This window comes from Salmo salar, chromosome ssa29 (genome assembly GCF_905237065.1).
Source record: "Salmo salar chromosome ssa29, Ssal_v3.1, whole genome shotgun sequence".
Lineage (NCBI taxonomy): Eukaryota > Metazoa > Chordata > Actinopteri > Salmoniformes > Salmonidae > Salmo > Salmo salar.
In genome coordinates this window covers 37,192,501-37,217,308 of record NC_059470.1, presented here as the reverse complement: position 1 = coordinate 37,217,308, position 24,808 = coordinate 37,192,501, and the positions used below count along the sequence as shown (strand labels likewise).

General features: G+C 46.8%; 1 protein-coding gene across 24 annotated transcripts in view; it reads left to right on the top strand.

Annotated features, from left to right (window-relative positions):
- Window positions 1-1,240: 1,240 nt before the first annotated feature.
- eya1 (EYA transcriptional coactivator and phosphatase 1) overlaps window positions 1,241-24,808 on the top strand; it is a 108,794-nt gene continuing 85,226 nt past the window's right edge. For 22 of the 24 annotated variants that reach the window (XM_045710776.1, XM_045710765.1, XM_045710768.1 and 19 more), the window contains exon 1: window positions 1,241-1,557. The gene's annotated coding sequence lies outside the window, so the exon portion shown is untranslated. The remainder of the gene's footprint in view (window positions 1,558-24,808) is intronic. The other 2 variants (XM_045710778.1, XM_045710771.1) reach the window with 1 other exon arrangement.

Sequence of the window (24,808 nt, the reverse complement as noted above, 5' to 3'; positions counted from 1 at the left end):
CCTTACAATCTTCCTGCCTTACTGCCTTACTATTTTACTGCCTTACTACCTTTCTTCTTTACTGCCTTGCTACCTTACGTCCTCAAACAATCGCATGGCATGTTTTCGCTGTAATAGCTACTGTAAATCAGACAGTGCAGTTAGATTAACAATAATTTAAGCTTTCATCCGATGTAAGACACTTATATGTACCTAAATGTTTAATATCCATAATTCTTATAATTATTTATTTGAATTGCGTGCCCTCCAGTTTCACCGGAAGTTGTCACGCTAGCGGGATGCCTAGCCCTGAGAAAATAAACCTTACTGCCTTACCACCTTACTGCCTTGCTGCCTGCCTTACTGCCTGACAATCTTACTCCTTTACTACTTTACTACCTTACTGCCTTACTACCTTAATGGCTGACAATCTTACTAATTTACTACCTTACTGCCTTACTACTTTACTACCGTACAGCCTACTAGCTTACTACTTTACTACCATACTGCCTTACCACCTTACTGTCTTGCTGCCTTCCTTAATGCCTTACAATCTTACTCCTTTACTACTTGACTACCTTACTACCTTACAGCCTTACTACCTAGCTGCCTTGCTGTCTAGCTTACTGCTTTACTATCTTACTCCTTTATTACCTTATTACCTTACTGCCTTACTACCTTACTGCCTTACTACCCTACTGTATTACTCATTTACTACCTTACTGCCTTTCTACCTTACAGCCTTCCTGCCTAACAACCTTACGACCTTACTGCCTTACTACATTACTGCCTTACTACATTACTGCCTTTCTGCCTTGCTGCCTGCCTTACTGCCTTACTACCTGTCTTACTGCCTGTCTTACTGCCTGCTTACTACTTTACTGCCTGCCTTATTACCTGCCTTAATACCTTACTGCCTTAAAGTCTTACTGCCTGCCTTACTGCTTTACTGCCTGTCTTACTGCCAGCCTTAATGTTGTCTTACTGCCTGCCTTACTACCTTACTGCCTTATTGCCTTACTGCCTGCCTTATCACCTTACTGCCTGTCTTACTGCCTGTCTTACTGCCTGTCTTATTGCCTTGCTGTCTGCAACAACTTTCTGCTATTTCAAACATCTCCAACAGCAGTCTCTCTACTTCTCTTCGTACTGTTTCTCCCTCTCTCCCCTCCACCTCCACTCCCGCCCCTCACTGCTTTCCTCCCTCCCTCCTTCCCTCCCTCTCTCTCTCTCTCTTTCTCTCTCTCTCTCTCTCTTTCCCTCTTCCTCAGACACTCTGTAGTCACTGCCTGAAGCAGTAATCGGACAACTGTCGTTCTCACTCTGCCTCGGTCTCTTGAGATCCCAGCTAGTGTGTGTATCGGTGTTCCATGGGTTCTAACACTTAAAATGAAAAAGAAAAAGTTGTCTTGTAGCTGGTAATTTGTTGCGTTACAGGTTCTACCAACTCTTTAAAAACTTTTTTTGGATGAAGTTTCTCTGTTGTTTCTGGACTGGACAGACTTGGCTGTAGAAGATTAGAACGAAACTTAAAGGAAGGGATACCAGCAAAAGTACAGGGATTCCACCATAATTGGAGTGAGTATGACTTTGTATTCTTAAAGCGGTATTCAATTCAATGCTATTTCACTGTTTATCTGGTTAGTCTGATGCCTGCCTGCCTGTCACTGGGTCTGCTATATCAATATGTATTTTAATTTTTTTTATCTTACTCTACTCTGCTCCTAAAGTAACTTAGTATTACGGGTATCATTGTAAACTGTAATAATTCAATTAATTGAGGCATTAAAAGCATTTTGTAATTAAATATTGATATATTGACATGTATTATTTAGCGTTACGTAGTTTTAACACCGTGTTTTGAGGCAGAAAGATATCTCTGACATAATGTTAGACCGTTTTAACGCCGTGTTTTGAGGCAGAATAATATCTCTGACATAATGTTAGATCGTTTTAACACCTTGTTTTGATGCAGAATGATATCTCTGACATAACAGCAGTTAATATATAATCTCAGGTAAATGACCACATGATATAGTTGTTGTCTTGAAATGTTTAATCCACTATCTCAAAATATCAAAATAACATATTTATTTCAAAAGAAATGTTTTATTAAATGTTATTTTAGAGCGATATTATTAGGATAACGTACAACATTGAATGTGTCCATCTTAAAATAACTGTAGGTCAATGATTACATCCAAAATATAAAAACAAGTTTGGAAGCTACTTGAGTTGGACAAATGTAAATTGTAACAAATGTTAAATTACATTAATATGAAAACACTAATACTAATACATTATACGTTAAAATATATGAAAATATATCACAATGTATAAACTGAATGTTTGAGAATTAAATAATCTTAGGACTTAATGGTATGCTCTTAAGTATTAATAAAATGATTGACTTTTTTGAAATAAAATATTGCTCTTTAATTTTAAATGTATATGGAATATGGTTGCAATTTCACTTGATTGCAAATTAATATTCCTATATATATATATATATATATATATATATATATATATATATATATATATATACATATTCCATATACATTTAAAATTAAAGAGCAATATTTTCTTTCAAAAAAGTAAATCAGTATATATATATATATATATATATCCAGTAACCGTTGACTAAGTTGTTTTTTCAGTCATGCACAAATCAATTTTCAATGTTATTTAGCTCAACAATGAAAGCCCCCCCCAAAAATTTAAAATGTGAATTATTCAAACAAAAACAAATAATGAAACAAATGAAATAAATATCAATTGCAAAGCACCAAAAAAATAAAAAAATAGAAGCTATTTCCGACATTACCAAGTCGTATAGGATATCCGTGTCCTGAGCTCCCAGTTAACATTTTCGATGCGTCGAAGCAAAACATACCAGGCCTTGCTGGAGTCTCTTCTCCACTGGTAGATTAAACAACAGCAGCCCAGTTAAATCAGTTGACATCCAATGCCATCTGCTCTTGCTGCAGCCTGGCCAGGAATGCTGTAGAGTATTACTCCTTATAGCCTGAGCGTCTTACAGTCCTCAAGACACAGAGAACAACCGCTAACCCCGGCACCACCAATCACGTCTTCTAGCCTAGCTATAACACAGAGGTCTGGTAATACTGATCTATACTATAATATACTATACTGTACTACGTTATACCGTACTGCTTTTGTATATGTGACAGCTTTATATTATACAGAAGAACACATTTCAGTCTTGTGTTGATCAATGAAGTATTATTTGCTCCTCTTCGTGTTTTTTAACAACACGGTATTAGACTCTCTCTCTCTCTCTGTCTCTGTCGCGAGGTAAATGTGCAACAGTAAAGTGAAGGAGGTTGTACGGTGATGTGTGTATGATCGGAGACTGACGTTAACTCAGTAATTATTATTCTCTGTGAGGCGTTTTTTGATCTCTCTCTCTCTCAAATGAAATGGTGCTTTCCCTTTTGATATACTCTCTTTTAATGTTCTATAATATGGTGCTTTCCCTTTTGATTTACTCTCTTTTAATGTTCTATCTGCGCCAAGTGCAACTGCCTTGATGGTTGTTGGAAAAATACGATTTTTAAGTCTAGTTCTTAGATAAAAGAGTGACTAGATAGAAAGTATAGGATATAAAGAGGTAAGCAAGCAGGTTTCTCTCTCTCTACCTCTCTCTCTCTTTCTCTCTACCTATCTCTCTCTCTCTTTCTCTCTCTCTCTCTCTCTCTCTACCTCTCTCCCTGTCTCTCTCTCCCTCTCTCTCTCTCTACCTCTCTCTCTCTCTCTCTCTCTCTCTCTCTCTCTCTCTCTCTCTCTCTTTCTCTCTACCTCTCCCTTTCTCTCTCTCTCTCCCTCTCTACCTCTCTCTACCTCTCTCTCTCTCTTTCTCTCCCTCTTACACCCTCTGTCTTTCTCTCTCTGTGTAGACAAACATGACAGTGATCCTGGCTGGTTGGCTGCATAAGGCAAGCAACCTGCTGCGACCCATTCACTCACACAATAGGCCTGTTTATCCAATGAAGGGACAATGAGAAGGCTGATTTGGGTTGTTTACTGACTGTATTTGCTTTAATAAGGCAAACTGGGACGCTGCAGGAAGAGAACCAGTCATATTGGGACACTGCAGGGAGAGAACCAGGCATATTGGGGCACTACAGGGAGAGAACCAGGCATATTGGGACACTGCAGGGAGAGAACCAGGCATACTGGGACACTGCAGGGAGAGAACCAGGCATACTGGGACACTGCAGGGAGAGAACCAGGCATACTGGGACACTGCAGGGAGAGAACCAGGCATACTGGGACACTGCAGGGAGAGAACCAGGCATACTGGGACACTGCAGGGAGAGAACCAGGCATCAAACCCCTTATTGGTAGCCGTTCTACCTAGGCTGCAGTGTGCATCATGTAATTAAATAGAGTGTTATTATACACAGTATGATAAGTATTATATTTCTGCTGTGTATTATATGTCGTTTTGAGGTGTGTACAGACACATCCAGCCCTACTCAGGGAGCCAGCTGTGGTAGTAGTGGTAGTAGTAGTGGTAGTAGTAGTAGTGGTCATGGTAGACAGTGGTTGGACAGACACATCCAGCCCTACTCAGGGAGCCAGCTGTGGCAGTAGTAGTCAGTGGCTGGTCGGCCGCGATGACGGAAGAGGAAGCATTGTTTGCCTTCAGAAGACCTTGTTTATTGTAGAAGCCTTACGTGTGTGTGTGTGCGTGTGTCTTTGTATGTATCTGTGTGTGTGTGTGTGTGTGTGTGTGTGTGTGTGTGTGTGTGTGTGTGTGTGTGTGTGTGTGTGTGTGTGTGTGTGTGTGTGTGTGTGTGTGTGGCCGGGTCAATCTCCTAGTCAATCTTCTTCTTCTTCTCTCAGAGATGGAAGACACAGAGGTTTAATTGATACGGTTTGTGTGTGTGTGAGAGAGAGAGAGAGAGAGAGAGAGAGAGAGAGAGAGAGACACAGAGAGAGAGAGAGAGAGAGAGAGAGAGAGAGAGAGACAGAGAGAGACAGAGAGAGGATGGAATCCCAGGTTGTCTATTAAATGAGGGTTTCTATTTAGTTAACGCGCGGCTGTTTGGCACGAGGAAATGTGTCCTAAAGAGCAGGAAATGAGTCTCTGGGATCAGGTGTTGACTGCTCTCCTCCCCCCTCTCATCTACCAGTAATACCCACTTAACGGTTTGTTTGTTGTTGGTCATATGTTTACCTTCTATTCCATCTTAAGGAAACTACTGAGCTGAAAGAACAAACAGGACCAACAGGAATTAGCAATGTGATTTATTTTTGGGGATTATGCATCAGGATTATTATGTTTGTTTACACATTTTTGAATCTTATTAAATGTAGTATATTTCCCTCCTTGACTTCTCTATGTCGTATTTTCTCCGGGATTAAACAATACTTAACAGGTCAAATTTTAAACGTAATTTTTTGTTGTTGTTGAATTAACAAAACTTTTCTTATCATATTCTTTGCCAAATATAATAGGTTAATAAAAAGATATTATAAATTAATTCAAAACTAAATGTTTGATTTAGGTCAAAATATTGGATCTACATTGAGGGAAAGTGTTCGAGCCAGTATTATTGGCCTTCCTTTCATGTGTGGTGCGGTGGTAAATAAGTGTTGTTTTTGCATCTCTCTCTCTGTCTATCTCTCCGTCTCTATCTCTCTCTCTCTCTCTCTCTCTCTGTCAGTCTCTCGGTCTTTCTGTGGCAGCCACGGCTGTGCGGTAGGGAGGGTGTGATAAAATGTCTACCTTAAATCTTGTTTGATGGGCCCTCAAAGGGGAACTGGCCTTCTGGAAGTAATTTGGTGGGTTGAAGAGCACGGTATTAACAGGTTTAATGTAGCTATTCCGTGGATTGTTGCGTGGAGTAGCATGTCAGATTCAACAAAACGATAGAGACAAACTGCCGCATGTGTTAGGAATTACACCTTTTAATTACAGATAAGTACAAATTCCTAAATGTATCTTGCTGTGTGCTTCCACACGTTAATATATATATATATATATATATATATATATATATTTTCATTTGTGTGTTATAGCTGACCATTGTCGGTCAATTATTAACATATGGGCATGTTTTTGATCCCATGAAAATGTTCACATAATATGCTAATTAACCTTTCTGGTATAAGCTTTCATTCTATACTTAGATTAAAGTTTAATGAGACATTTTCATATTTTATTTGGTGACAATAATTACTTGAAAATAAGTAATTTTAATGAATTGAACTATATAGGGGTGGCAGGTAGCCTAGTGGTTAGAGCGTTGGTGCCAGTAAGCGAAAGCTTGCCAGTTCAAATCCCCAAACTGACAAGGTAAAAATCTGTTGTTCTGCTCCTGAACAAGGTATTTTCATTGTAAATAAGAACCTGTTCTTAACTGACTTGCCTCGTTAAATATTAAATAAAAGGTGAAAAGAAAATCTACGAAGGCGCTAAACTACACAAGCACCGTTTACATCTGATGTTGATTAGGTTATATTCCAATATTAAAGTGTTTAAATCCCGTTCCTTCTCTCAGTTAGAAACCCAGAGAGGTACATGTAGCCTATTTTCTCAAATGCTAAATATTGCATAGATTAAAAAAAGAAAAAAACTTCCCCGAAGGTAATCAGTGTGGTGTTTGTTGGCGACGCAGTGGGTCTCTTTGGCCACGCAGACGCACAGAGAGATGCTAGTGGAAGCAGACGCACAGAGAGATGCTAGTGGAAGCAGACGCACAGAGAGATGCTAGTGGAAGCAGACGCACAGAGAGATGCTAGTGGAAGCAGACGCACAGAGAGATGCTGGTGGAAGCAGACGCACAGAGAGATGCTGGTGGAAGCAGACGCACAGAGAGATGCTAGTGGAAGCAGACGCACAGAGAGATGCTGGTGGAAGCAGACGCACAGAGAGATGCTGGTGGAAGCAGACGCACAGAGAGATGCTGGTGGAAGCAGACGCACAGAGAGATGCTAGTGGAAGCAGACGCACAGAGAGATGCTAGTGGAAGCAGACGCACAGAGAGATGCTGGTGGAAGCAGACGGACAGAGAGATGCTAGTGGAAGCAGACGCACAGAGAGATGCTAGTGGAAGTGTAGCGTTTTTGTAAACTGTCTCTAATCCCACTCCACATCTGTATTCAATTGTTGTGTGTATCTACATTCTTCTCCATTGGAGATATTTGTCCTGGCCAACCATGAACCATGCGGACAGAACTGAAACTCTTAAGTAAGGGTATCAGTTGTTTTAAACTTATTTTGATTGAATCGTTGTTTCTCAAAAAATGTGTAACTCAGAACACATGGGGTTTTTCATAGTCTGTAAAATTCAAAGAAACATGCACTCTGTGCCATATAAAATTAAATGTGTAAAATCTTTTGTAAAAAAAATCATCGATGCATCTTTTTTTTAAACCAAAAACTAATAGCACAGATGGACCTAATTGTATTTTCTGTAATGTATTATTTTACCTAAATATGTATATAATCTAAACCTACATGTATTTTTGTTACACCTTGAACAGTCTAATTAATATCTATCTAGTAGCAACAAATCAAACAAATGATATGAATCCTACAAGCCTCGTTGAATCCTGGTACTAGAATAAGAACTGGTACATTCTCCCACGAGAAAACCCAAGCAAAAACCATCACCTTCCAATAATACCTGCTGCCATTCATTCACTCAGTGTGTCTCTGAGTCTCTGCTGCGTCCGTCGAGGTGGATCAGTCAGACAGACAGCCTGCATGCGGCGATGCTGATCAATGTGAAGACCTCTGGTTAGCCCTCTGGTTAGCTCTCTGGTTAGCCCTCTGGTTAGCCCTCTGGTTAGCCCTCTGGTTAGCCCTCTGGTTAGCTCTCTGGTTAGCTCTCTGGTTAGCCCTCTGGTTAGCTCTCTGGTTGTCTCTCTGGTTAGCCCTCTGGTTAGCTCTCTGGTTGTCTCTCTGGTTAGCTCTCTGGTTAGCCCTCTGGTTAGCCCTCTGGTTGTCTCTCTGGTTAGCTCTCTGGTTAGCCCTCTGGTTAGCTCTCTGGTTGTCTCTCTGGTTAGCCCTCTGGTTAGCTCTCTGGTTGTCTCTCTGGTTAGCCCTCTGGTTAGCTCTCTGGTTGTCTCTCTGGTTAGCTCTCTGGTTAGCTCTCTGGTTAGCTCTCTGGTTAGCCCTCTGGTTAGCTCTCTGGTTGTCTCTCTGGTTAGCTCTCTGGTTAGCTCTCTGGTTAGCTCTCTGGTTAGCTCTCTGGTTGTCTCTCTGGTTAGCCCTCTGGTTAGCTCTCTGGTTGTCTCTCTGGTTAGCCCTCTGGTTAGCTCTCTGGTTAGCTCTCTGGTTAGCTCTCTGGTTAGCTCTCTGGTTAGCCCTCTGGTTAGCCCTCTGGTTAGCTCTCTGGTTAGCTCTCTGGTTGTCTCTCTGGTTGTCTCACTGGTTCTCTAGGGTAGCTGTAACTGTGTTCTGTTCTCTAGGGTAGCTGTAACTGTGTTCTGTTCTCTAGGGTAGCTGTAACTGTGTTCTGTTCTCTAGGGTAGCTGTAACTGTGTTCTGTTCTCTATGGTAGCTGTAACTGTGTTCTGCTCTCTAGGGTAGCTGTAACTGTGTTCTGTTCTCTATGGTAGCTGTAACTGTGTTCTGTTCTCTATGGTAGCTGTAACTGTGTTCTTCAAGAGCGGGTGTTCACCTGGTGGCAGTAGGCTGGAGAGTCTATATCACCTGCAGTAGTCTGGAGGGTCTATATCACCTGCAGTAGACTGGAGGGTCTATATCACCTGCAGTAGTCTGGATGGTCTATATCACCTGCAGTGGGCTGGAGGGTCTATATCACCTGCAGTAGACTGGAGAGTCTATATCACCTGCAGTAGAATGGAGAGTCTATATCACCTGCAGTAGAATGGAGAGTCTATATCACCTGCAGTAGAATGGAGAGTCTATATCACCTGCAGCAGACTGGAGAGTCTATATCACCTGCAGTAGAATTGGAGGGTCTATATCACCTGCAGTAGACTGGAGGGTCTATATCACCTGCAGTAGGCTGGATGGTCTATATCACCTGCAGTAGACTGGAGGGTCTATATCACCTGCAGTAGACTGGAGAGTCTATATCACCTGCAGTAGAATGGAGAGTCTATATCACCTGCAGTAGAATGGAGGGTCTATATCACCTGCAGTAGACTGGAGAGTCTATGTCACCTGCAGTAGAATGGAGAGTCTATATCACCTGCAGTAGAATGGATGGTCTATATCACCTGCAGTAGGCTGGAGGGTCTATATCACCTGCAGTAGACAGGAGAGTCTATATCACCTGCAGTAGAATGGAGAGTCTATATCACCTGCAGTAGAATGGAGGGTCTATATCACCTGCAGTAGACTGGAGGGTCTATATCACCTGCAGTAGGCTGGATGGTCTATATCACCTGCAGTAGACTGGAGGGTCTATATCACCCGCAGTAGGCTGGATGGTCTATATCACCTGCAGTAGGCTGGAGGGTCTATATCACCTGCAGTAGCCTGGAGGGTCTATATCGCCTGCAGTAGGCTGGATGGTCTATATCACCTGCACTAGTCTGGAGGGTCTATATCACCTGCAGTAGGATGGATGGTCTATATCACCTGCAGTAGGATGGATGGTCTATATCCCCTGCAGAAGGCTGGAGGGTCTATATCACCTGCAGTAGTCTGGATGGTCTATATCACCTGCAGTAGGATGGATGGTCTATATCACCTGCAGTAGGCTGGATGGTCTATATCACCTGCAGTAGGCTGGAGGGTCTATATCACCTGCAGTAGTCTGGATGGTCTATATCACCTGCAGTAGGCTGGATGATCTATATCACCTACAGTAGGATGGAGGGTCTATATCACCTGTAGTAGGATGGATTGTCTATATCACCTGCAGTAGCCTGGGGGTCTATATCACCTGCAGTAGGCTGGATGGTCTATATCACCTGCAGTAGGCTGGATGGTCTATATCACCTGCAGTAGGCTGGATGGTCTATATCACCTGCAGTAGACTGGAGAGTCTATATCACCTGCAGTAGAATGGAGAGTCTATATCACCTGCAGTAGAATGGATGGTCTATATCACCTGCAGTAGGCTGGAGGGTCTATATCACCTGCAGTAGACAGGAGAGTCTATATCACCTGCAGTAGAATGGAGAGTCTATATCACCTGCAGTAGAATGGAGGGTCTATATCACCTGCAGTAGACTGGAGGGTCTATATCACCTGCAGTAGGCTGGATGGTCTATATCACCTGCAGTAGACTGGAGGGTCTATATCACCCGCAGTAGGCTGGATGGTATATATCACCTGCAGTAGGCTGGAGGGTCTATATCACCTGCAGTAGCCTGGAGGGTCTATATCGCCTGCAGTAGGCTGGATGGTCTATATCACCTGCACTAGTCTGGAGGGTCTATATCACCTGCAGTAGGATGGATGGTCTATATCACCTGCAGTAGGATGGATGGTCTATATCCCCTGCAGTAGGCTGGAGGGTCTATATCACCTGCAGTAGTCTGGATGGTCTATATCACCTGCAGTAGGATGGATGGTCTATATCACCTGCAGTAGGCTGGATGGTCTATATCACCTGCAGTAGGCTGGAGGGTCTATATCACCTGCAGTAGTCTGGAGGGTCTATATCACCTGCAGTAGGCTGGATGATCTATATCACCTACAGTAGGATGGAGGGTCTATATCACCTGTAGTAGGATGGATTGTCTATATCACCTGCAGTAGCCTGGGGGTCTATATCACCTGCAGTAGGCTGGATGGTCTATATCACCTGCAGTAGGCTGGATGGTCTATATCACCTGCAGTAGGCTGGATGGTCTATATCACCTGCAGTAGACTGGAGAGTCTATATCACCTGCAGTAGAATGGATGGTCTATATCACATTTAGTAGGCTGGAGGGTCTATATCACCTGCAGTAGACTGGATGGTCTATATCACCTGCAGCAGTCTGGAGGGTCTATATCACCTGCAGTAGTCTGGAGGGTCTATATCACCTGCAGTAGTCTGGAGGGTCTATATCACCTGCAGTAGTCTGGAGGGTGTATATCACCTGCAGTAGAATGGATGGTGTATATCACCTGCAGTAGGCTGGAGGGTCTATATCACCTGCAGTAGGCTGGAGGGTCTATATCACCTGCAGTAGGCTGGAGGGTCTATATCACCTGCAGTAGTCTGGAGGGTCTATATCACCTGCAGTAGGCTGGAGGGTCTATATCACCTGCAGAAGTCTGGAGGGTGTATATCACCTGCAGTAGATTGGAGGGTCTATATCACCTGCAGTAGGCTGGAGGGTCTATATCACCTGCAGTAGTCTGGAGTGTGTATATCACCTGCAGTAGAATGGATGGTGTATATCACATGCAGTAGGCTGGAGGGTCTATATCACCTGCAGTAGGCTGGAGGGTCTATATCACCTGCAGTAGGCTGGAGGGTCTATATCACCTGCAGTAGGCTGGAGGGTCTATATCACCTGCAGAAGTCTGGAGGGTGTATATCACCTGCAGTAGGCTGGAGGGAGTATATCACCTGCAGTAGGTTGGAGGGTCTATATCACCTGCAGTAGGCTGGAGGGTCTATATCACCTGCAGTAGACTGGAGGGTCTATATCACCTGCAGTAGTCTGGAGGGTCTATATCTCCTGCAGTAGGCTGGAGGGTCTATATCACCTGCAGAAGTCTGGAGGGTGTATATCACCTGCAGTAGGCTGGAGGGAGTATATCACCTGCAGTAGGTTGGAGGGTCTACATCACCTGCAGAAGTCTGGAGGGTGTATATCACCTGCAGTAGGCTGGAGGGAGTATATCACCTGCAGTAGGTTGGAGGGTCTATATCACCTGCAGTAGTCTGGATGGTCTATATCACCTGCAGTAGGCTGGAGGGTCTATATCACCTGCAGTAGTCTGGAGGGTCTATATCACCTGCAGTAGGCTGGAGGGTCTATATCACCTGCAGTAGGCTGGAGGGTCTATATCACCTGCAGTAGGCTGGAGGGTCTATATCACCTGCAGTAGGCTGGATGGTCTATATCACCTGCAGTAGTCTGGAGGGTCTATATCACCTGCAGTAGGCTGGATGGTCTATATCACCTGCAGTAGTCTGGAGGGTCTATATCACCTGCAGTAGTCTGGAGGGTGTATATCACCTGCAGTAGGCTGGATGGTCTATATCACCTGCAGTAGACTGGAGGGAGTATATCACCTGCAGTAGTCTGGAGGGTCTATATCACCTGCAGTAGTCTGGAGGGTCTATATCACCTGCAGTAGTCTGGAGGGTCTATATCACCTGCAGTAGGCTGGAGGGTCTATATCACCTGCAGTAGAATGGAGGGTCTATATCACCTGCAGTAGAATGGAGGGTCTATATCACCTGCAGTAGGATGGAGGGTCTATATCACCTGCAGTAGGATGGAGGATCTATATCACCTGCAGTAGGCTGGAGGGTCTATATCACCTGCAGTAGTCTGGAGGGTCTATATCACCTGCAGTAGGCTGGAGGGAGTATATCACCTGCAGTAGGCTGGAGGGTCTATATCACCTACAGTAGTCTGGAGGGTCTATATCACCTGCAGTAGGATGGAGGGTCTATATCACCTGCAGTAGTCTGGAGGGTCTATATCACCTGCAGTAGTCTGGAGGGTCTATATCACCTGCAGTAGTCTGGAGGGTCTATATCACCTGCAGTAGTCTGGAGGGTCTATATCACCTGCAGTAGGCTGGAGGGTCTATATCACCTGCAGTAGAATGGATGGTCTATATCACATTTAGTAGGCTGGAGGGTCTATATCACCTGCAGTAGACTGGATGGTCTATATCACCTGCAGTAGTCTGGAGGGTCTATATCACCTGCAGTAGTCTGGAGGGTCTATATCACCTGCAGTAGTCTGGAGGGTCTATATCACCTGCAGTAGTCTGGAGGGTGTATATCACCTGCAGTAGACTGGATGGTCTATATCACCTGCAGTAGTCTGGAGGGTCTATATCACCTGCAGTAGGCTGGAGGGTCTATATCACCTGCAGTAGGCTGGAGGGTCTATATCACCTGCAGTAGTCTGGAGGGTCTATATCACCTGCAGTAGTCTGGAGGGTCTATATCACCTGCAGTAGTCTGGAGGGTCTATATCACCTGCAGTAGTCTGGAGGGTCTATATCACCTGCAGTAGGCTGGAGGGTCTATATCACCTGCAGTAGGCTGGAGGGTCTATATCACCTGCAGTAGTCTGGAGGGTCTATATCACCTGCAGTAGGCTGGAGGGTCTATATCACCTGCAGTAGGCTGGAGGGTCTATATCACCTGCAGTAGTCTGGAGGGTCTATATCACCTGCAGTAGTCTGGAGGGTCTATATCACCTGCAGTAGTCTGGAGGGTCTATATCACCTGCAGTAGTCTGGAGGGTCTATATCACCTGCAGTAGTCTGGAGGGTCTATATCACCTGCAGTAGTCTGGAGGGTCTATATCACCTGCAGTAGTCTGGAGGGTCTATATCACCTGCAGTAGACTGGAGGGTCTATATCACCTGCAGTAGGCTGGAGGGTCTATATCACCTGCAGTAGGCTGGAGGGTCTATATCACCTGCAGTAGTCTGGAGGGTCTATATCACCTGCAGTAGTCTGGAGGGTCTATATCACCTGCAGTAGTCTGGAGGGTCTATATCACCTGCAGTAGGCTGGAGGGTCTATATCACCTGCAGTAGACTGGAGGGTCTATATCACCTGCAGTAGTCTGGAGGGTCTATATCACCTGCAGTAGTCTGGAGGGTCTATATCACCTGCAGTAGAATGGAGGGTCTATATCACCTGCAGTAGTCTGGAGGGTCTATATCACCTGCAGTAGGCTGGAGGGTCTATATCACCTGCAGTAGGCTGGAGGGTCTATATCACCTGCAGTAGTCTGGAGGGTCTATATCACCTGCAGTAGGCTGGAGGGTCTATATCACCTGCAGTAGTCTGGAGGGTCTATATCACCTGCAGTAGGCTGGAGGGTCTATATCACCTGCAGTAGGCTGGAGGGTCTATATCACCTGCAGTAGTCTGGAGGGTCTATATCACCTGCAGTAGACTGGAGGGTCTATATCACCTGCAGTAGTCTGGAGGGTCTATATCTCCTGCAGTAGGCTGGAGGGTCTATATCACCTGCAGAAGTCTGGAGGGTCTATATCACCTGCAGTAGGCTGGAGGGTCTATATCACCTGCAGTAGGCTGGAGGGTCTATATCACCTGCAGTAGTCTGGAGGGTCTATATCACCTGCAGTAGGCTGGAGGGTCTATATCACCTGCAGTAGTCTGGAGGGTCTATATCACCTGCAGTAGTCTGGAGGGTCTATATCACCTGCAGTAGGCTGGAGGGTCTATATCACCTGCAGTAGTCTGGAGGGTCTATATCACCTGCAGTAGGCTGGAGGGTCTATATCACCTGCAGTAGTCTGGAGGGTCTATATCACCTGCAGTAGGCTGGAGGGTCTATATCACCTGCAGTAGTCTGGAGGGTCTATATCACCTGCAGTAGGCTGGAGGGTCTATATCACCTGCAGTAGTCTGGAGGGTCTATATCACCTGCAGTAGTCTGGAGGGTCTATATCACCTGCAGTAGGCTGGAGGGTCTATATCACCTGCAGTAGACTGGAGGGTCTATATCACCTGCAGTAGTCTGGAGGGTCTATATCACCTGCAGTAGTCTGGAGGGTCTATATCACCTGCAGTAGTCTGGAGGGTCTATATCACCTGCAGTAGGCTGGAGGGTCTATATCACCTGCAGTAGACTGGAGGGTCTATATCACCTGCAGTAGACTGGAGGGTCTATATCACCTGCAGTAGGCTGGAGGGTCTATATCACCTGCAGTAGGCTGGAGGGTCTATATCACCTGCAGTAGGCTGGAGGGTCTATATCACCTGCAGTAGTCTGGAGGGTCTATATCACCTGCAGTAGTCTGGAGGGTCTATATCACCTGCAGTAGTCTGGAGGGTCTATATCACCTGCAGTAGTCTGGAGGGTCTATATCACCTGCAGTAGGCTGGAGGGTCTATATCACCTGCAGTAGTCTGGAGGGTCTATATCACCTGCAGTAGTCTGGAGGGTCTATATCACCTGCAGTAGTCTGGAGGGTCTATATCACCTGCAGTAGTCTGGAGGGTCTATATCACCTGCAGTAGGCTGGAGGGTCTATATCACCTGCAGTAGTCTGGAGGGTCTATATCACCTGCAGTAGACTGGAGGGTCTATATCACCTGCAGTAGTCTGGAGGGTCTATATCACCTGCAGTAGGCTGGAGGGTCTATATCACCTGCAGTAGTCTGGAGGGTCTATATCACCTGCAGTAGTCTGGAGGGTCTATATCACCTGCAGTAGTCTGGAGGGTCTATATCACCTGCAGTAGTCTGGAGGGTCTATATCACCTGCAGTAGGCTGGAGGGTCTATATCACCTGCAGTAGTCTGGAGGGTCTATATCACCTGCAGTAGTCTGGAGGGTCTATATCACCTGCAGTAGTCTGGAGGGTCTATATCACCTGCAGTAGTCTGGAGGGTCTATATCACCTGCAGTAGTCTGGAGGGTCTATATCACCTGCAGTAGTCTGGAGGGTCTATATCACCTGCAGTAGTCTGGAGGGTCTATATCACCTGCAGTAGGCTGGAGGGTCTATATCACCTGCAGTAGACTGGAGGGTCTATATCACCTGCAGTAGGCTGGAGGGTCTATATCACCTGCAGTAGGCTGGAGGGTCTATATCACCTGCAGTAGAATGGAGGGTCTATATCACCTGCAGTAGGCTGGAGGGTCTATATCACCTGCAGTAGGCTGGAGGGTCTATATCACCTGCAGTAGGCTGGAGGGTCTATATCACCTGCAGTAGGCTGGAGGGTCTATATCACCTGCAGTAGGCTGGAGGGTCTATATCACCTGCAGTAGTCTGGAGGGTCTATATCACCTGCAGTAGTCTGGAGGGTCTATATCACCTGCAGTAGTCTGGAGGGTCTATATCACCTGCAGTAGGCTGGAGGGTCTATATCACCTGCAGTAGTCTGGAGGGTCTATATCACCTGCAGTAGACTGGAGGGTCTATATCACCTGCAGTAGTCTGGAGGGTCTATATCACCTGCAGTAGTCTGGAGGGTCTATATCACCTGCAGTAGGCTGGAGGGTCTATATCACCTGCAGTAGGCTGGAGGGTCTATATCACCTGCAGTAGGCTGGAGGGTCTATATCACCTGCAGTAGGCTGGAGGGTCTATATCACCTGCAGTAGGCTGGAGGGTCTATATCACCTGCAGTAGGCTGGAGGGTCTATATCACCTGCAGTAGTCTGGAGGGTCTATATCACCTGCAGTAGTCTGGAGGGTCTATATCACCTGCAGTAGTCTGGAGGGTCTATATCACCTGCAGTAGACTGGAGGGTCTATATCACCTGCAGTAGTCTGGAGGGTCTATATCACCTGCAGTAGTCTGGAGGGTCTATATCACCTGCAGTAGGCTGGAGGGTCTATATCACCTGCAGTAGTCTGGAGGGTCTATATCACCTGCAGTAGGCTGGAGGGTCTATATCACCTGCAGTAGTCTGGAGGGTCTATATCACCTGCAGTAGTCTGGAGGGTCTATATCACCTGCAGTAGGCTGGAGGGTCTATATCACCTGCAGTAGTCTGGAGGGTCTATATCACCTGCAGTAGTCTGGAGGGTCTATATCACCTGCAGTAGTCTGGAGGGTCTATATCACCTGCAGTAGTCTGGAGGGTCTATATCACCTGCAGTAGACTGGAGGGTCTATATCACCTGCAGTAGACTGGAGGGTCTATATCACCTGCAGTAGACTGGAGGGTCTATATCACCTGCAGTAGGCTGGAGGGTCTATATCACCTGCAGTAGACTGGAGGGTCTATATCACCTGCAGTAGGCTGGAGGGTCTATATCACCTGCAGTAGTCTGGAGGGTCTATATCACCTGCAGTAGACTGGAGGGTCTATATCACCTGCAGTAGGCTGGAGGGTCTATATCACCTGCAGTAGTCTGGAGGGTCTATATCACCTGCAGTAGGCTGGAGGGTCTATATCACCTGCAGTAGGCTGGAGGGTCTATATCACCTGCAGTAGTCTGGAGGGTCTATATCACCTGCAGTAGTCTGGAGGGTCTATATCACCTGCAGTAGACTGGAGGGTCTATATCACCTGCAGTAGGCTGGAGGGTCTATATCACCTGCAGTAGACTGGAGGGTCTATATCACCTGCAGTAGGCTGGAGGGTCTATATCACCTGCAGTAGTCTGGAGGGTCTATATCACCTGCAGTAGACTGGAGGGTCTATATCACCTGCAGTAGTCTGGAGGGTCTATATCACCTGCAGTAGTCTGGAGGGTCTATATCACCTGCAGTAGTCTGGAGGGTCTATATCACCTGCAGTAGACTGGAGGGTCTATATCACCTGCAGTAGTCTGGAGGGTCTATATCACCTGCAGTAGGCTGGAGGGTCTATATCACCTGCAGTAGTCTGGAGGGTCTATATCACCTGCAGTAGTCTGGAGGGTCTATATCACCTGCAGTAGTCTGGAGGGTCTATATCACCTGCAGTAGTCTGGAGGGTCTATATCACCTGCAGTAGGCTGGAGGGTCTATATCACCTGCAGTAGGCTGGAGGGTCTATATCACCTGCAGTAGTCTGGAGGGTCTATATCACCTGCAGTAGTCTGGAGGGTCTATATCACCTGCAGTAGTCTGGAGGGTCTATATCACCTGCAGTAGGCTGGAGGGTCTATATCACCTGCAGAAGTCTGGAGGGTCTATATCACCTGCAGTAGTCTGGAGGGTCTATATCACCTGCAGTAGTCTGGAGGGTCTATATCACCTGCAGTAGTCTGGAGGGTCTATATCACCTGCAGTAGAATGGAGGGTCTATATCACCTGCAGTAGTCTGGAGGGTCTATATCACCTGCAGTAGTCTGGAGGGTCTATATCACCTGCAGTAGGCTGGAGGGTCTATATCACCTGCAGTAGGCTGGAGGGTCTATATCACCTGCAGTAGGCTGGAGAGTCTATATCACCTGCAGTAGGTTGGAGGGTCTATATCACCTGCAGTAGGCTGGAGGGTCTATATCACCTGCAGTAGGCTGGAGGGTCTATATCACCTGCAGTAGGCTGGAGGGTCTATATCACCTGCAGTAGTCTGGAGGGTCTATATCACCTGCAGTAGGTTGGAGGGTCTATATCACCTGCAGTAGTCTGGAGGGTCTATATCACCTGCAGTAGTCTGGAGGGTCTATATCACCTGCAGTAGGCTGGAGGGTCTATATCACCTGCAGTAGAATGGAGGGTCTATATCACCTGCAGTAGTCTGGAGGGTCTATATCACCTGCAGTAGTCTGGAGGGTCTATATCACCTGCAGTAGGCTGGAGGGTCTATATCACCTGCAGTAGGCTGGAGGGTCTATATCACCTGCAGTAGGCTGGAGAGTCTATATCACCTGCAGTAGGTTGGAGAGTCTATATCACCTGCAGTAGTCTGGAGGGTCTATATCACCTGCAGTAGGCTGGAGGGTCTATATCACCTGCAGTAGGCTGGAGGGTCTATATCACCTGCAGTAGTCTGGAGGGTCTATATCACCTGCAGTAGGCTGGAGGGTCTATATCACCTGCAGTAGGCTGGAGGGTCTATATCACCTGCAGTAGTCTGGAGGGTCTATATCACCTGCAGTAGAATGGAGGGTCTATATCACCTGCAGTAGTCTGGAGGGTCTATATCACCGGCAGTAGTCTGGAGGGTCTATATCACCTGCAGTAGACTGGAGGGTCTATATCACCTGCAGTAGTCTGGAGGGTCTATATCACCTGCAGTAGTCTGGAGGGTCTATATCACCTGCAGTAGGCTGGAGGGAGTATATCACCTGCAGTAGTCTGGAGGGTCTATATCACCTGCAGTAGTATGGAGGGTCTATATCACCTGCAGTAGTCTGGAGGGTCTATATCACCTGCAGTAGTCTGGAGGGTCTATATCACCTGCAGTAGTCTGGAGGGTCTATATCACCTGCAGTAGTCTGGAGGGTCTATATCACCTGCAGTAGTCTGGAGGGTCTATATCACCTGCAGTAGGCTGGAGGGTCTATATCACCTGCAGTAGAATGGAGGGTCTATATCACCTGCAGTAGTCTGGAGGGTCTATATCACCTGCAGTAGTCTGGAGGGTCTATATCACCTGCAGTAGGCTGGAGGGTCTATATCACCTGCAGTAGGCTGGAGGGTCTATATCACCTGCAGTAGGCTGGAGAGTCTATATCACCTGCAGTAGGTTGGAGGGTCTATATCACCTGCAGTAGTCTGGAGGGTCTATATCACCTGCAGTAGGCTGGAGGGTCTATATCACCTGCAGTAGGCTGGAGGGTCTATATCACCTGCAGTAGTCTGGAGGGTCTATATCACCTGCAGTAGGCTGGAGGGTCTATATCACCTGCAGTTGTCTGGAGGGTCTATATCACCTGCAGTAGGCTGGAGGGAGTATATCACCTGCAGTAGTCTGGAGGGTCTATATCACCTGCAGTAGAATGGATGGTCTATATCACCTGCAGTAGTCTGGAGGGTCTATATCACCTGCAGTAGTCTGGAGGGTCTATATCACCTGCAGTAGTCTGGAGGGTCTATATCACCTGCAGTAGTCTGGAGGGTCTATATCACCTGCAGTAGTCTGGAGGGTCTATATCACCTGCAGTAGGCTGGAGGGTCTATATCACCTGCAGTAGAATGGAGGGTCTATATCACCTGCAGTAGTCTGGAGGGTCTATATCACCTGCAGTAGTCTGGAGGGTCTATATCACCTGCAGTAGGCTGGAGGGTCTATATCACCTGCAGTAGGCTGGAGGGTCTATATCACCTGCAGTAGGCTGGAGAGTCTATATCACCTGCAGTATGTTGGAGGGTCTATATCACCTGCAGTAGTCTGGAGGGTCTATATCACCTGCAGTAGGCTGGAGGGTCTATATCACCTGCAGTAGGCTGGAGGGTCTATATCACCTGCAGTAGTCTGGAGGGTCTATATCACCTGCAGTAGTCTGGTGGGTCTATATCACCTGCAGTAGTCTGGAGGGTCTATATCACCTGCAGTAGACTGGAGGGTCTATATCACCTGCAGTAGGCTGGAGGGTCTATATCACCTGCAGTAGGCTGGAGAGTCTATATCACCTGCAGTAGGTTGGAGAGTCTATATCACCTGCAGTAGTCTGGAGGGTCTATATCACCTGCAGTAGGCTGGAGGGTCTATATCACCTGCAGTAGGCTGGAGGGTCTATATCACCTGCAGTAGTCTGGAGGGTCTATATCACCTGCAGTAGGTTGGAGGGTCTATATCACCTGCAGTAGGCTGGAGGGTCTATATCACCTGCAGTAGTCTGGAGGGTCTATATCACCTGCAGTAGAATGGAGGGTCTATATCACCTGCAGTAGTCTGGAGGGTCTATATCACCGGCAGTAGCCTGGAGGGTCTATATCACCTGCAGTAGGCTGGAGGGAGTATATCACCTGCATTAGTCTGGAGGGTCTATCTCACCTGCAGTAGAATGGATGGTCTATATCACCTGCAGTAGTCTGGAGGGTCTATATCACCTGCAGTAGTCTGGAGGGTCTATATCACCTGCAGTAGGATGGAGGGTCTATATCACCTGCAGTAGAATGGAGGGTCTATATCACCTGCAGTAGGCTGGAGGGTCTATATCACCTGCAGTAGGCTGGAGGGTCTATATCACCTGCAGTAGAATGGAGGGTCTATATCACCTGCAGTAGTCTGGAGGGCTGGAGGGTCTATATCACCTGCAGTAGTCTGGAGGGTCTATATCACCTGCAGTAGACTGGAGGGTCTATATCACCTGCAGTAGAATGGAGGGTCTATATCACCTGCAGTAGAATGGAGGGTCTATATCACCTGCAGTAGTCTGGAGGGTCTATATCACCTGCAGTAGAATGGAGGGTCTATATCACCTGCAGTAGAATGGAGGGTCTATATCACCTGCAGTAGAATGGAGGGTCTATATCACCTGCAGTAGTCTGGAGAGTCTATATCACCTGCAGTAGAATGGAGGGTCTATATCACCTGCAGTAGTCTGGAGGGTCTATATCACCTGCAGTAGACTGGAGGGTCTATATCCCCTGCAGTAGTCTGGAGGGTCTATATCACCTGCAGTAGACTGGAGGGTCTATATCACCTGCAGTAGAATGGAGGGTCTATATCACCTGCAGTAGGCTGGAGGGTCTATATCACCTGCAGTAGAATGGAGGGTCTATATCACCTGCAGTAGTCTGGAGGGTCTATATCACCTGCAGTAGAATGGAGGGTCTATATCACCTGCAGTAGAATGGAGGGTCTATATCACCTGCAGTAGTCTGGAGGGTCTATATCACCTGCAGTAGGCTGGAGGGTCTATATCCCCTGCAGTAGACTGGAGGGTCTATATCACCTGCAGTAGAATGGAGGGTCTATATCACCTGCAGTAGGTTGGAGGGTCTATATCACCTGCAGTAGACTGGAGGGTCTATATCACCTGCAGTAGGCTGGAGGGTCTATATCACCTGCAGTAGAATGGAGGGTCTATATCACCTGCAGTAGAATGGAGAGTCTATATCACCTGCAGTAGACTGGAGGGTCTATATCACCTGCAGTAGGCTGGAGGGTCTATATCACCTGCAGTACTCTGGAGGGTCTATATCACCTGCAGTAGAATGGAGGGTCTATATAACCTGCAGTAGAATGGAGAGTCTATATCACCTGCAGTAGAATGGAGGGTCTATATCACCTGCAGTAGAATGGAGGGTCTATATCACCTGCAGTAGGCTGGAGAGTCTATATCACCTGCAGTAGAATGGAGGGTCTATATCACCTGCAGTAGTCTGGAGAGTCTATATCACCTGCAGTAGAATGGAGGGTCTATATCACCTGCAGTAGAATGGAGGGTCTATATCACCTGCAGTAGAATGGAGGGTCTATATCACCTGCAGTAGTCTGGAGGGTCTTTATCACCTGCAGTAGTCTGGAGGGTCTATATCACCTGCAGTAGAATGGAGGGTCTATATAACCTGCAGTAGGCTGGAGGGTCTATATCACCTGCAGTAGGATGGAGGGTCTATATCACCTGCAGTAGGCTGGAGGGTCTATATCACCTGCAGTAGTCTGGAGGGTCTATATCACCTGCAGTAGTCTGGAGGGTCTATATCACCTGCAGTAGAATGGAGGGTCTATATCACCTGCAGTAGGCTGGAGGGTCTATATCACCTGCAGTAGACTGGAGGGTCTATATCACCTGCAGTAGACTGGAGGGTCTATATCACCTGCAGTAGGCTGGAGGGTCTATATCACCTGCAGTAGAATGGAGGGTCTATATCACCTGCAGTAGAATGGAGGGTCTATATCACCTGCAGTAGAATGGAGGGTCTATATCCCCTGCAGTAGAATGGAGGGTCTATATCACCTGCAGTAGGCTGGAGGGTCTATATCACCTGCAGTAGAATGGAGGGTCTATATCCCTGCAGTAGACTGGAGGGTCTATATCACCTGCAGTAGGCTGGAGGGTCTATATCCCCTGCAGTAGGCTGGAGGGTCTATATCACCTGCAGTAGGCTGGAGGGTCTATATCCCCTGCAGTAGGCTGGAGGGTCTATATCCCCTGCAGTAGACTGGAGGGTCTATATCACCTGCAGTAGAATGGAGGGTCTATATCACCTGCAGTAGAATGGAGGGTCTATATCCCCTGCAGTAGGCTGGAGGGTCTATATCCCCTGCAGTAGAATGGAGGGTCTATATCACCTGCAGTAGAATGGAGAGTCTATATCACCTGCAGTAGACTGGAGGGTCTATATCACCTGCAGTAGAATGGAGAGTCTATATCACCTGCAGTAGACTGGAGGGTCTATATCACCTGCAGTAGAATGGAGGGTCTATATCACCTGCAGTAGAATGGAGAGTCTATATCAAATGCAGTAGAATGGAGGGTCTATATCACCTGCAGTAGAATGGAGGGTCTATATCACCTGCAGTAGTCTGGAGGGTCTATATCACCTGCAGTAGAATGGAGGGTCTATATCACCTGCAGTAGAATGGAGGGTCTATATCACCTGCAGTAGAATGGAGGGTCTATATCACCTGCAGTAGGCTGGAGGGTCTATATCACCTGCAGTAGAATGGAGGGTCTATATCACCTGCAGTAGGCTGGAGGGTCTATATCCCCTGCAGTAGAATGGAGGGTCTGTATCACCTGCAGTAGGCTGGAGGGTCTATATCACCTGCAGTAGAATGGAGGGTCTATATCACCTGCAGTAGTCTGGAGGGTCTATATCACCTGCAGTAGAATGGAGGGTCTATATCACCTGCAGTAGAATGGAGGGTCTATATCACCTGCAGTAGACTGGAGGGTCTATATCACCTGCAGTAGAATGGAGGGTCTATATCACCTGCAGTAGAATGGAGGGTCTATATCACCTGCAGTAGGCTGGAGGGTCTATATCACCTGCAGTAGAATGGAGGGTCTATATCACCTGCAGTAGAATGGAGGGTCTATATCACCTGCAGTAGGCTGGAGGGTCTATATCCCCTGCAGTAGGCTGGAGGGTCTATATCACCTGCAGTAGTCTGGAGGGTCTATATCACCTGCAGTAGAATGGAGGGTCTATATCACCTGCAGTAGAATGGAGGGTCTGTATCACCTGCAGTAGAATGGAGGGTCTATATCACCTGCAGTAGGCTGGAGGGTCTATATCACCTGCAGTAGTCTGGAGGGTCTATATCCCCTGCAGTAGAATGGATGGTCTATATCAGCTGCAGTAGGATGGAGAGTCTATATCACCTGCAGTAGAATGGAGGGTCTATATCACCTGCAGTAGGCTGGAGAGTCTATATCACCTGCAGTAGGCTGGAGAGTCTATATCACCTGCAGTAGGATGGAGGGTCTATATCACCTGCAGTAGTCTGGAGGGTCTATATCCCCTGCAGTAGTCTGGAGGGTCTATATCACCTGCAGTAGAATGGAGGGTCTATATCACCTGCAGTAGAATGGAGGGTCTATATCACCTGCAGTAGGCTGGAGAGTCTATATCACCTGCAGTAGAATGGAGGGTCTATATCACCTGCAGTAGAATGGAGAGTCTATATCACCTGCAGTAGAATGGAGAGTCTATATCACCTGCAGTAGAATGGAGAGTCTATATCACCTGCAGTAGACTGGAGGGTCTATATCACCTGCAGTAGAATGGAGGGTCTATATCACCTGCAGTAGAATGGAGAGTCTATATCACCTGCAGTAGACTGGAGAGTCTATATCACCTGCAGTAGACTGGAGGGTCTATATCACCTGCAGTAGAATGGAGGGTCTATATCACCTGCAGTAGACTGGAGGGTCTATATCACCTGCAGTAGTCTGGAGGGTCTATATCACCTGCAGTAGAATGGAGAGTCTATATCACCTGCAGTAGAATGGAGGGTCTATATCACCTGCAGTAGAATGGAGGGTCTATATCACCTGCAGTAGGATGGAGGGTCTATATCACCTGCAGTAGAATGGAGAGTCTATATCCCCTGCAGTAGGATGGAGGGTCTATATCCCCTGCAGTAGAATGGAGGGTCTATATCCCCTGCAGTAGGATGGAGGGTCTATATCCCCTGCAGTAGGATGGAGGGTCTATATCACCTGCAGTAGAATGGAGGGTCTATATCACCTGCAGTAGAATGGAGGGTCTATATCCCCTGCAGTAGGATGGAGGGTCTATATCCCCTGCAGTAGAATGGAGGGTCTATATCCCCTGCAGTAGAATGGAGGGTCTATATCACCTGCAGTAGAATGGAGGGTCTATATCACCTGCAGTAGGCTGGAGAGTCTATATCACCTG